This window comes from Amblyomma americanum, chromosome 7, assembly GCF_052857255.1.
Source record: "Amblyomma americanum isolate KBUSLIRL-KWMA chromosome 7, ASM5285725v1, whole genome shotgun sequence".
NCBI classification, from domain to species: Eukaryota; Metazoa; Arthropoda; class Arachnida; order Ixodida; family Ixodidae; genus Amblyomma; species Amblyomma americanum.
In genome coordinates, this window is record NC_135503.1 from 138223628 (window position 1) to 138229627 (window position 6000).

The window sequence follows — 6000 nt, forward strand, 5'->3', positions numbered from 1 at the left end:
GTCGAGACTATCCCGAGCAATTGGCGGGCGGCATCAGCATGGGCAATGGCGTCACAAGCGTAAGTGCTGGCAGAAAGGTCAAGAGGCAGTAAGCTGTCAAAGGGTATAACAACGGGTCGCGGCCAAAGAGCAGGTAGAAGCGGGAGTATCCGGTGGGATCATGGCGTGAGGAATTGTAGGCGAACGTCACGAAAGGTAAACTGACGTCCCAATCACGATGGTGGTCGGAGACTTACACAGACAGCACGTCCGTCAGGGTGCGGTTAAATTGCTCAGTAAGGCCGTTTGTTTTGAGATGATAGGCCGTCGTGAACTTGTGACGGGTGGAGCAGGAGCGAAGAAGGTCGTGGACCAATTTAGAAAGGAATCGGGGCCTAGATCTGTAAGCAGTAGACGAGGAGCGCCGTGAAGCAGGACAACGTCATGGAGGAGAAAGTCGACGACATCGGAGGCACTGCTGGTCGGGATAGCGCGCGTGATAGCGTACCGGGTAGTGCAATCGGTCGCAACGGCAATCCACTAGTTCCCGGAAGTTGATGTGGGAAAATGCCCGAGCATATCGAGACCAATACGGAAAAATAGGCCAGTCGGAATGTCGATGGGCTGAAGCCGGCCACTAGGCGGAAGCGGGGGCTGACATTGATTGCAGGCAGCAACAGCAACGTATCCGCGGACAGCGCGGTAAAGGCCAGGCAAAAAGAACCGCCGGCGCACGCTGTCGTACGTGCGGGACACGCCGCGGTGCCCCGCAGTAGGGGTGTCATGAAGCTGGGCAAGGACTGTGGAGCGGAGATGCGTCAGGACGACAGACAAGAGGTTGGCACCATCAGGGTGCATATTGCGACGGTACATAGTATCGTGATGCAGCACGAGCAGGCTCAGATCAGGATCGGAAGTGCCGCTTCGGAGGCGGTCGATTATATATGGCGCATAGATGGACCACAGCGCTGCTCGTCGCCGATGTGTAGAAAGTCCGATACGGACAAAACACAATGGTCGGTATCATGGTTGTGGGAATCAGGAGGATCGACAGGATGGCAGTACAAACAGTCAGCGTCTTAGTGCAGCTGGCCGGACTTGTAGACAACAGTAAATGCGTATTCCTGCAATCGCAAGGCCCTGCGACCCAGTCGGCCTGTGGGGTCTTTAAGAGAGGACAGCCAACACAAGGCATGATGGTCCGTAACTACGCTGAAGGGCCTCCCAAAGAAATAAGGGCGAAATTTTTTACCGTTTTGACAAGTGCAAGGCACTCCCGCTCAGTAATGGAATAGTTACGTTCGGAGGGAGATAGTAAGCGGCTGGCGTGGGCAATGACACGATAGTGGTCGTGCTGGCGATGCGCAAGGATGGCACAAATACCACGGCCACTGGCGTCGGTGCGAAGTTCCGTAGGCGCAGAAGGGTTGAAATGGGCCAGCACAGGTGGAGCAGTGAGGGCGGCAACAAGTACGGTGAAGGCGCGAGCTTGGTCAAGGTCCCAGGAGAAAGGCACATCCTTCTTCAGGAGGGTGGTTAGGGGTGGGCCATGTCGGCGAAGTTCGGGGCGAACCGGCTGAAATACAAGCAGAGCCCGAGAAAACTGCTCACATCGCTTGAACGGGGGCTGGAGAACTCGCGAATGGCACGAACTTTGGCAAGGTCTGACTTGACACCATGGAGAAGCATCAACCAATTGGCCGAGGACCTTAATTTGGCGCTGGCCGAAGCTGCACTTCTTCAAGATCAGTTGCAGACCGGCGCGGCGGAAGACGGCAAGGATAGTAGAAAAACGGTGTAGGTGGCTTTCGAAACTTGGGGAAAAAACTACAACGTCATCTAGGTAGCACAAGCACGTCGTCCATTTGAATCCACGCAGGAGCGAGTCCATCATGCGCTCAAAGGTGGCAGGAGCGTTGCAGAGGCCAAAAGGCATGACCTTGAATTGGTACAGGCCATCGGGGGTGACAAAAGCAGTCTTTTACAGGTAATTTAGTAATTGTGATGGAGAGCAGTGCCTCTGCACTCTGGTGCACAGTTGTTTTCTTTCTGAAGTCAGCACTTTGTGTCCCTTAATAGCTTTTAAAGGCATTAAATGATTCTGCCTCTTGTATCTAACTGGTTATCAGTTCTTTTACCAACAATATTTTCCTAACTCCAGTTATCAGCCTACACCCCTAGCTGGACACGGTCAGCCACGAGGACAATGCCAAAGATGGCCTGAACAAATACCACCTGCTATAACAGCTCTCCTCACTGAGTGCTGTTGAAGGTCATGTGGCACAGCTTGCAGGTATTGTTTTCGTGTCGCAGAGTGGTTAATTATTACACGCACCGCAGCGGTGGCCAAGTGGTTGAGCATCCGCCTCGCATGCGGTAGGTGCGGGGTTCGATCCTCAGTGCCGCAGGGTATCCACCGGCGATACAATGGTTACAAGCTTTCCCCTGGTCTGGTGCTCGGCTAATCAGGGGTGAAATGCTTGGAAAATGGGTATTTCACCACCTTGGGTAATCGAAAGTACCTTGTGCCATGGAACACTTTGGCCATAGATGCCCTTGCGTCATAAAAATCCACAACCTTCGTCATCAGCTATTACAGGTAATAAGCTTAATTACATGCGGAAAAAGTCCCAGTTCGGAAGTTGTAGATCGTACTGATACACAGCAGATTCAAATGTTTACAGCAAGGTGCCATTTGTGCGGGCGCCTTTTACCAGCCCGAAAAGGAAGCCGACCAATGGGTTAGCATTTGCCGGCGCACACATTAGGGCCCCTGAAAGAGCAAAGCCGAGTCGGGGAGGGCGTTCTTGAGTTGAGCGGATTTTGTACCCAGGAAGCACATCTTTGGACACTGAAGCAGCACTGCTATCCTGTGGCAGTTTTCGCATTTCTGGGGCTTTCTTTTTAGGCTGGTAAAAAGAAGATTATGATGATTTTTAAGGGCGCAAGGGCATCTGCGGCCTTAGCGCACCATGGCACAAGGTTTCTTCTACTCATGGTGGGGTCAAAGACCCATTTCCTAAGCATTACACCCTGAAAAGGCCGAGCATCAGGCAGGGTTAAGCTTGTGCCCGTTGTGTCACCGGTGGGTACATGGCGGCACTGGAGATCGAACCCCGCACCTTCCGCATGGAAGGCGGATGCTGGTAAAAAGATGTACGTAAATGGTACCTTGTTGTAAACATTTCATTCTGCTTGTTTTTAAACGCGACCTATAAGCTCTGAATTGACATTGCTTTACAGAAGCCAGTATTTAGAAACTTAGCTAAATAGTCTTCTTTTTGTGCAAGATCTAAGACCGAAAAAAATGCTGCACACAAGACCACGTGGCTCTCAACAGCACTCGGTTGTACTGGTGCCAACATTTTTAAAAACTTGGTTACGTTTAGCTGCATGGGAGACCTCGTAGATAAATCAGTACGTTAAGCGCATATATACTGGGCAAGCAAATCTTAGAGCTTCACCTAGAAAGGTCCTCATGCCGAGGCCTGGTAGAATTAAAGGCAAATGATTTAATGAAGTTTCTCTAACTGCATGCCCGTGACAAAATGCAAACTGCAATTCAATTGTCCAACGTATTTCAAGTCGTATTTATTCAGAATTAGGGAACCGAGATGACTCGGGTCACATTTAGGTTGCCTCTGCTGGCCTTGCATTCAACACACAATAAGCGGTTTGGTGGATATTGAAACAATCGTTCTTCTTAGAAGGGTCACAACAGTGAACTTCTTTCCTTGTTCTGTTCGCGTGTGAGGACTGTCAGTGTTTTAAGCTTTTCGGCACTACTTTGCGCCGCCTATTATTATTACCGCTACAGTTCCCGTCACACGGCACCGGGAGATCAGTGCATCGGCGTACGCGGTGCAAAGACCCGCTGACGGCATGACGCCTAGCTAAAATGACGACCTCATCAAAAGCGGCACAAGCAGGAAAAAAACTAATATATTGGTAACAGGTGCACGAGAGCTCTTTTACTCGTGTTAAGGTAACCCATCGTAAAAAAAAATCACAGACTATCTTCTCGTCGAAAGTAGATGTAAGCATGAAATGCACTGCAGGAAATGCGCAGCCTTGAGCCGCGGCGGCTGCGTTTTTATGGAGGAAAAACGCTAAGGCGCCCGTGTGCTCTGCGATGTCAGTGCACGTTAAAGATCCCCAGGTGGTCGAAATTATTCTGGAGCCCTCCACTACGGCACCTATTCTTCCTTTCCTCTTTCACTCCCTCCTTTATCCCTTCCCTTACGGCGCGGTTCAGGTGTCCGAAGATATATGAGACAGATACTGCGCCATTTCCTTCCCCCCCCCCAAAAAAAAACCGATTATTATTATCTAGGACGACTCATAGATACCGCACACGTGTCTTGGGTAGCGTCCTTCATTGGCCACTTTCCTTTGGCTTTTCTTCACGAGCGACAGCGCGTCCGGCTTTGGTTGCCGCTTTTTATGTGCGGCGCCCGCTCTCGCCACGTGCTCAAGTAGAGGGGCAGGTGCCAGCACGTGCTACACAGAACGCTAAGACCTCTATGGACCACATATCAAAGCCGGTCAGAAATATCACCAAGGCCACAGAACAACTTCTGAAACAAAACTTTTTTATTTCCCTGTGTACATCATATTTTCTTGTGCACCGAAAACCTCAGTATATTTTTCAGAGTTCGTGGAATTGATCAAGCGATCAGGTCCCGCCTAATACTTTATAGAGGTGCCATTGCGGTTTCCTCTGAAAGAACGGCCAGCCAGCGTTGCTGCAAAATTCGTTAAAAAGTCACTTTTGTGACCGCATGCAGGGTTATTTACAGCCGTTTGGTTAGAACAGAAGAGCACAGCTGTGTCGCGCAGCAGTGTCCTTTGCACAAAAAGTACATTTGAAGCTGTGCACGCGCCGTGCAGAGATTTTTGCTTGCTCCATAGTATTTCGTATATTGTGGCGAGCAGGTGCGATGAAGAGAAAGCGTAATAGCAATTAATGCACCGCATGCCTTTTTTTGTTTTTCGCTTGAACCCGCAGATAACGTTTCAGAAGGTGTCGTATTTCTCCTGACATCAAACTGGAGAGAAAAGACGCTGGCTGTAAAATAATTACTGTCCTGGAGAGCTGCTCTTCGGATAAGGCATAACTGGTTCGAATCGACGCGCTTTGGTCGGCTTCTTCTCATTAATTGGTCCTGAATTGCTTTGCTACTTTTTTGTTACTGCCTGTCCCAGACGAGAAAAATATGCTAGAGAACCTTTTTCCAGGAATTTTCTTTATAAACTTAAAGTTATAGAAGCCTCGTACCTCTCAGGTGATATAGCTTGTGCAGTTGGACATTGCTCGCTGTCTCATGATTAATGCTAGGATATCAGAGCCCCACCGCGTTAATGTTATAGTTTACAGACAAGACACACGAGCCTTTGTTACAAAGCTGCAGCCAATCAGCTTTAGAAACCTCAGAAAGTTCTGTGTGCTCTGGGATTCTCCTAGCTTGCACTTTCTGAAATCATGCACACATGATGAAAAGGAAGCCATAAGGTACACAGCACTTGAGACAACAGATTTGTTACACTCTAATTGGTTTTGTCGTTGCAACAAAAGGAGAAAAAAATCCCTAAATTATTCCTGCTGTTGCGTCTTCCACACAAACTGCTTTCCCCTTTTGTTGTTGTTGTCCTCTGCTGGAGTGGTATTCCCCTTTTGCATTATTACCAAGGCTTTCTTTACTTCCTCTTTCGTTACTGGCGGCGTGTGTAATTATCGTCCTGATTACATCGACTACTGTTGTACATCTGTGTAGAACTCCTTGGCCAGTTTAACTATCTTACCCATTTTATTAATGACATGCCTTATTCATTTCTTAGCGCATATATCTGATTTTCGTCTATGCCTAGTTTCCTCTTGACCGCTTTTAGGCTACCCCAGTCCTTTAGACCATGCTCGATTCTCTCCGCATTATATTTCCTTTTTTCAGTTACCTAACTCCTATTCATGAATTTTGATAGCTCTGCTAGTTCTGTTCTGTCTGTTCGGTTAGAAGCTTTCAT